Genomic DNA, 7,636 nt, shown 5'->3' with positions numbered 1-7,636 from the left:
GTTCTAGACAGTCTTGGGAGATGTAAATGGAAAAGTAGATTGAGCCCAGATTATAGAACCTTAAACGCCTGGTTAAGAGTGTCAATTTATAGGATAAGGCAGTAGGGAGCCTTCGAAGGTGTTTGAGAACTGGAATAGCATGATGAAAAGAGTGTTTTAAATTTAATTGAGCAAAAACTCTGGGAAAAGGACAAACAACCAGTAAGTCCTATTATAGGAAAGCCTCTCTGGTAAGCGTAGGGGAAAGAGAGTCCTTGCCTTCCAATAATTTGTAGCTGCTAGGCGTTGTTCTGTGTCTGTTTTTAATACGGGGGTAGCATTTTGAGGTATTAGCCAGTGTAGTTTCCCTGTATTTCCTATACCCGCGTCCATTTCCTCAGGGTATGTACATGCACAGAAGAGATTTGGGTCAACTCCTGACTTTCTGGTCTCAAAATGGACTTGAAGAACTCCCAGCAGACACTAGCTCTAGAGAAAGGCCCAAGTTTTCATAAGCTACAAGGCTACATGAAAGCATAGATTTGGAAGCACAATTTGTGGGGCCCAGAAAAAAAGTGTTGTTAAACGTACTAGAATATAGATGTTTTCCCTTTCTTCTACAGTTTTTATCTCAACTTGCGTTGGTTTTCAAAATCTGTTATTTAATGTTATTAAGCAAAAATTGAAATTATTAGCCTGAATTTTATTGTTCATTTTTGTATCGTGCAATACCAGTTTTAAATGCAAATATAACAGCATGTAACTTCTAAGCAGAATCACTGAAATTATGCAATTTATATCTTGTATTTTATTCTTACCCCAGTGGGACAATGAAAATGCTGCACAAAACTAACTCAACCCTTTGTCTTTTTCACTTCTTAATATGTGCCTTCTACCAACACTCTTCCTGCCCTTTACTGATGACTAAGGAAGGGCTGAAAGGGAAAGGAACTATGGGGTGCCCTACATTTCCCTTTCCTTCCGTGTCTTCATTTTAGCATGTGGTTGGCTAATAGAGGGAAGTACCCGAGGTGAGAAAGGCTATGATAAGATTCCTGGGCTGCTCATGTGTTTAGAATCCCATTGCCCCTTTTCTGTGTTCAAACAAGTCCTGGTTTGAAGGAAAGCATGACCCCTCAGGGTTGTCAGCGCCCCCACTTAATCAAAGATGAAACACACATCTTGCTGAACTCCCAGGACCGTGGGACATCCAGAATTCTGCGCTCACGGGGCAGCAGGAGCAGCAGAACTACATTCCTCTGCTCATGCTCCACTGTCCCACTGGATCGCTGAACTCCCAGGACCGTGGGACATCCAGAATTCTGCACTCACGGGGCAGCAGGAGCAGCAGAACTACATAGCACCGCATACTCTTCTGCTCATGCTCCACTGTCCCACTGGATTTCACAATAAAACATGCTGAATGCAAATCTTTGACAATCAGCCAGGTGAAGAGGTATAGTGAAGAAACAATCCTGTAAGTCAATAACAACAACACAATACTCCTGTGGAATTGCCACAGGGGAGGGCAATCCAGGTTGTAAGGAGCCCATATCTTCCATGGTGGCATTTATGGCTCTAAGATCTTGCAAAAGTCTCCACTTGCCTGATTTCTTTCTTATTACAAATATGGGTGTGGTCCAGGGACTATTTGATGGCTCTATATGTCCCTCTGCTAATTGCTGATCAATTAATTGTCGGGCTGCTGAAATCTTGGCCCTTAATCATTCTAGCCACTAAATATACTCCTACAGGATGCTTATGGCAGGAAAGGCCATTAGAATGGATACATTTACCTGTCACTCCTAGGAAGATTGCAATATCCTATCCCTCCCTAGTGGCCACTCTCATTATCAAAGGTAGACGACGCAGTATCGAACTCTTTGGAAGAGAAGTTACTGAGATAATAATACCTTATAAAAGAGAACCTGGCTATGCTGATGATCTAACCGCTGTCTCCGTGTCATTCCTTCTTCGCCGATTCCATCCACACCTTTGGGACCCCCTGGACCTGCTGGGGCTGGACCCGAACAAAAACATAGATTCAGAAATAAAACCAAGACTTGAGATAGCACAGTAGCAGAGTGCCCTTCTGATTCCAGGTGCTGTGCAGTGTACAGGGGACCCTGTTTGAAAGCTGGATGGAGGGCCAGGATGCCCTGCCGTGGACAAGTGAATGATGCTCTAGACCGGGGGTGGGAGGGAGAGCCAGAATTCTAAATACGAACGTGTCTCTGAGAAAGGGGACTGAGTCTTGCTCCTCTGCCCACTCTTCCACCTCCTCACCAGGTCACACCCAGAACCCACTTCCAAAGTTTTATGTCATCTCTTGAGAACTTGGAAACTTACAAAGAAAAAAATTAAACTATATATCATCTTGCTGTCCAGAGAGAGCCACTATTAAAATTTTGGTCTATATGTGTACAAAATTTAGAAATGTATAATCATATATGGTAAACAGTTCTCATGCCACTTCATATGCTTCTAGAACACAGTTTTAAATGTAACTTCACATTTTTTTTTGGTGAACATTTGGTGGGATTTTGCACAATGAATTCTGGAGGGAAGAATCTATCAGCAGGGAGCCTGGTCAGGAAATAAATGCAAGAATTCAAGCGGGGGATCTGGGCTGGAGGTCGGCAATAGGGAGAGAGAGAAGGGGCCTGGAGGAGGCTCAAAATAGAATGTTGAGTGAAAAACGCAAGTCATCAAAGAGTCCATCTATTTATAGTTCGAAAGGCAGAGAAAATGAAACGCGATGTTATACAGGAATACATACATAACCATTGCAACTATAAAGTAAAACATGATTCTGAAAAGTATTCCTGAGGCGAAGCCAGGGAGGCGAAGGTGCTGAGAAATGGGCACTCGGGGGTTTCTAAGGCCCTGGGGATGTTCTATTTCTTTTTAAATGTATTTTTGTTGATTTCAGAGAGGAAGGGAGAGGGAGAGAGAGATAGAAACATCAATGATGAGACAGAATCGTTGATTGGCTGCCTCCTGCATGCTCCTCACTGGGGATCAAGCCTGCAACTTGGACAGGTGTGACCTCCTGGTTCATAGGTTGATGCTCAACCACTGAGCCACATGATGTTCTATTTCTTAAGCCTGGTGGTAGATGCATGTGTGTTCAATTTATTATTTTTTTCAGCATGGTGCACTTTCATTTTATATATTCTTTTGTATAATATGATATAGGCTAGTATATCTTAAGCCAATTCCAAAAGATCAGGTTTTCCCCAACCTCACTCTTCTGTATCCTGAGGCTTTGCCAGACAGGTTATACAAACTGGGCTCTTCCCCCAAGCATCCCCTCCCTCCCCAACTGCTTCACGATGCACATAATTTAATCTTGTTCTTAAGTAGCTATCCGGAGTATATTTATCTGAAAGTGTCATTTCTGAGCTGAGACCAGCAGCAATGCAAGCATACACCAGAACGTGAATACGCAGACACACGAATGTACGAAGGTCTAATCATGCAGGGACGAGCATGGCCACGGGCTGGAAAAGCTTTCTGCTCTGAAAGTGCCTGCCTTGCCGCATGAGTAGCAGGCGCACAGCATGCTTTTCCAAACCAAATCTAAGATGTTGAAGGGAGAAGGAGTGGGCAAGTGCCTCACAGGGTCCTCTTTATGGTGTGGCAAGATCATCAAGGACAATTACATGGCGATCTCTCCATTCCTGTAGTAGACATGCTACAGAAGATACTTTCAGCAGGCTCACAAACCTTTTTTATCCTAATAGTATACACATATTTTATTCTAAAATGCATACTACATATATCATTGACACCTAAAAGCCGTGACTATTGTTTAGAGCTAAGCTAAGCTAAAGGAGAGAGCAGCCCTAACCGGTTTGGCTCAGTGGATAGAGCACTGGACTGCGGACTGAATGGTCCCAGGTTCGATTCCGGTCAAGGGCATGTAGCTTGGTTGCGGGCACATCCCCAGTAGGGAGTGTGCAGAAGGCAGCTGAATCGATGTTTCTCTCTCATCGATGTTTCTAGCTCTCTATCCCTCTTTCTCTCCCTTCCTCTCTGTAAAATATAAGTAAAATATATTTAAGTAAATAAATAAATAAATAAAGTAGAGAGTAAAGTTAGCTTAGATTAATGTTTCTTAAAAACTCTCTATGAATGATAGTATACCTGGCACTATACTATTATGAAAAGTGGTTCACTTTTCATGAAAATGGTTTATGAAAGTGGTTACAAAAGTCCTTTTTGGTTCTTAAGAAAGTGGAATATGGGCTATGGGCAGCCCTATCCTATGACCCCAAACACAACATGTCATGTTGGCGACCACTGCAAACCTCTCTTTCCAATAGTAATTCTATTTTGAGTCCTTTTTATCTGCCAGGCTCTCCATACATTAGCCCATACACCCGTAAACTCTTGCCATTTCTGTTTGTTCTCAGATATCCTTCCTCGTCTTCATTATCTTCTTCATCACAAGGCATTGGTTGCTGGGCCCTCAAAGGAAACCACCCGGGCAACATCAATCCTACACTCATTCCTGTTGTTCCTCTGAAGAGTAACAACATACACTTACATGAGTGTATGTAAGAAATACCGACATCACTTTGCAGTATGGAAGTGTGTCAAATCAACACATTGTACACCTTAAACTTATACAATGTTATATGTCAAGTACTTCTCAATAAAGCTGGGAAAAAACCTACAATGGAAATGAAAATATAAATAACTTGGCTCACTTCTGGTATTACTCCCTAGTGCACACCCTTTGTCTACCCCACTGCCTCTGCCTCTGTTGTTGTTTTTTCCACTTTGTAACGGAGGCAGAAGTACTCTGAGCACACTGAAATATTTTGAAATCTACCCACTTGATCTCTCACATAGAAAGTCATTGTAGGCAATATGAATTCTGATAAACAAGACTTTAAGTGATAGAATGGTGCAAAAATAAAATGGATGAGTTATAAGTCTCTACATAATTATTTTATAATAGTTACTCAATTGACCTTTAACTCTGCCACTACTCCCATTCATAACATATCACAAGCACAGAGAACAAAAATCAACAACAGAGTGCCATCTTTAAAAATGATGGTAATAAAGTTCTAGCAACCTCTGGGCAAAGCATTTCTATGATGATTCATAGATCAGGTAGAGCAAGGTTAAAAGAATACTGAGGATAAAAGCTTAGCTTAGTTTTGTTTTGTTTCATCACAGTAAAATTCTCTAAAATGACAATAATCCCAAACATAGAACTGCCATAAATGAAAGAGAGATCTATCATATGTGAATAAATTTAGAAAGAAATTTAAAGGTATTTTTAATTTAAAATATTTTAATGGATGATGAATGCTATTGGAACAAAATTCAAAGATACAAGAGGATACATAATAAAAAATAAGTTCTTGTCCCATCCCAGCCTCCCAGTTACCTCCCAAAAGGCAAATATTATTACCAGTTTCATAAATATTCCCATATATATGTGTGTGTGTGATATATACATGTTAATATATGCAGTATATTTATTTTTATAATATAAATTATAATGTTTTATAATGTTTATGCATCTTTCTTTTTTCACTACCTTAATCTCCTTCAAGCTTGGGTTGGGCAGCGTGGCTCAGTGAGTATCGACCTATGAACCACGAGGTCACAGTTGGATTCCAGGTCGGTCGGGTTCCCCAGTGTGGGGAGTGCAGGAGGCAGCCAATCAATGATTCTCTCTCATTACTGATGTTCCTATCTCTCTCTCCCTCTCCTTTTCTCTCTGAACTCAATAAAAATGGTTTTTTTTAAAAGACTGTAATAGTTAATCTTATAGACGTACCATAACTACAGAACATTTATATTGTTTCTAACCTTTTGTTCATACAAACACTATGACAACCAATGACTTCATGTGTATAATGTAACTGATAGACTCCCAAGAGAGAAATTGCCGGGTCCAAGGGCATGTGCATTGAAAACTGTGATGGTGCCCTGGCCGGTTTGGCTCAGTGAATGGAGTGTTGGCCTGTGGACTGAAGGGTCTCAGGTTCCATTCTAGTCAAGTGCACGTACCTCGACTGCAGGCTCGATTCCCACCCGGTCAGGGGTACATGTGGGAGACAACCAGTCGATGTGTCTCTCTCACATCAATGCTTCTCTCTCTCTCTCTCTCTCTCTCTCTCTCTCTCTCTCCCTTCCTCTCTTTTAAAGAAAAAAAAATTAATAAAAATGTGATGGCTATTGCCAAATTGCCTTTCATGGGGATCCCAGCATCAAATGGGTATTTTATAATGCACTATAACAATTGCTATTGTGGTTGTTCTTTAACTTTATTAAGTACTTATACAGTACAAGGGCATAGCACTCTCCACGGTAAAACCATGTCATAATACTATTATTACAGACACCCCTCACTTTATAGGCTAGATGTTAGCAAGAATATCACGTTAGATATTACCCTGCCTGCCTCTTGTGGTCTTAGAATTACCTGCATGGTGACCAAGCTGTGGCTTCGCTAGGCCTTCAAAAAACAGGCCTACACAAAGCCCAGAGGATTTTTAGGGCAGTGAAAATGCTTTGGATGATATTATAAAGACGAGCATATATTATTAAACATTTGTCCAAGCTTATAGACTGTACATACCAAGAGTGAACCCTTAAGTAAGCCATAGACTTTGAGTGATTATGATGTGTCAGGGTAGGCTCATCCTTGGTGTGTTTTGGTTTTTTTAAAAAAGGTACCGTTTTGGTGAATGATGTTGAAAATGGGGGAGGCTATGCATGTGTGAGGGCAGAGGGTATATGGGAAATCTCTGTACATCCTTCTCAATTTTGTTGTAAACTTAAACTTGCTCTGAAAGATAAAGTCTTTTTTGAAAGGCTTATATCTATATATGCATATCCTTTTCCTTAATAAATCTAAAGGGCAGTACTTCTTTGATCGACTCTGGAGTTTATAAAGTGAAACTGAATAGAAACCAAGATGAAAGATAGTCATCAAGGCTTCCTCTTTAGCATTGACTAGCAACTAAATTATGAGAAATAAATTACAGTTTTGAAAAATTCCCTGTTTTAATTACTGCAAATGTTAATGTGACTAGGTAAGAATTATTTTTAATCACCTATAATTACATGGATAGTGTACATCTAAAAGCACAAAGTCGTATCAAAAGCCACAATTTAAAAAAAGCCCCAAGACAAACTTTGCTTTTGTTTGAAACGTGCTGTATTTCCCCTTTATATGCTCTCAATGTGTACGGTTAGAATGGCTGGTTTGTAGCAAATACAGCAAGCCAGCTAGAAACATCTTCCCCCCGCGTTCAGTGGGTTTGCGTCTTACCCAGTTTGAGCAAATTCTTGGCGAATATTTCATGAACTCACAAGAGACTAAGAATTTATTTGACATGTTTAGGAGATGTAAAACAAACTCGTGTACGTTTTTCAGCTTTAGAAAATTGGGGAATTCCCTGTGCCAGAGAGAGCTCCCAGACCGGCAGTGCATGCAGCCGTTGAAATCGTTCAGCACAAAACAGAATTCCCCCTTATCACTGAGTTCAGGATCTTCCATTCTAGGTAGGATTTTTCGCTCCCTCCTTCACGAAGGAGGGAAGGAGAGCGAGGGCGAGCTAGGTCTGCGGTCGGAAGAGTGTCTATAAATAGAAGGTGAAGTGTTCTAATACCGGGAGGAGGGCGA

At 40.8% G+C, this 7,636-nt stretch overlaps 1 long non-coding RNA gene across 1 annotated transcript in view; it reads left to right on the top strand.

Moving 5' to 3' along the window:
• The first annotated feature begins 2,469 nt into the window (after window positions 1–2,469).
• Window positions 2,470–7,636, top strand: part of LOC106724472 — a 21,597-nt gene continuing 16,430 nt past the window's right edge. The window contains exon 1 of the long non-coding RNA XR_001360276.1: window positions 2,470–2,482. This is a non-coding gene — a long non-coding RNA (uncharacterized LOC106724472). The remainder of the gene's footprint in view (window positions 2,483–7,636) is intronic.

Source organism: Myotis brandtii, unplaced genomic scaffold (assembly GCF_000412655.1).
Source record: "Myotis brandtii unplaced genomic scaffold, ASM41265v1 scaffold84, whole genome shotgun sequence".
NCBI classification, from domain to species: Eukaryota; Metazoa; Chordata; class Mammalia; order Chiroptera; family Vespertilionidae; genus Myotis; species Myotis brandtii.
The sequence above is the reverse complement of the archived record's forward strand: the minus strand, read 5'-3'. Positions and strand labels throughout refer to the sequence as shown.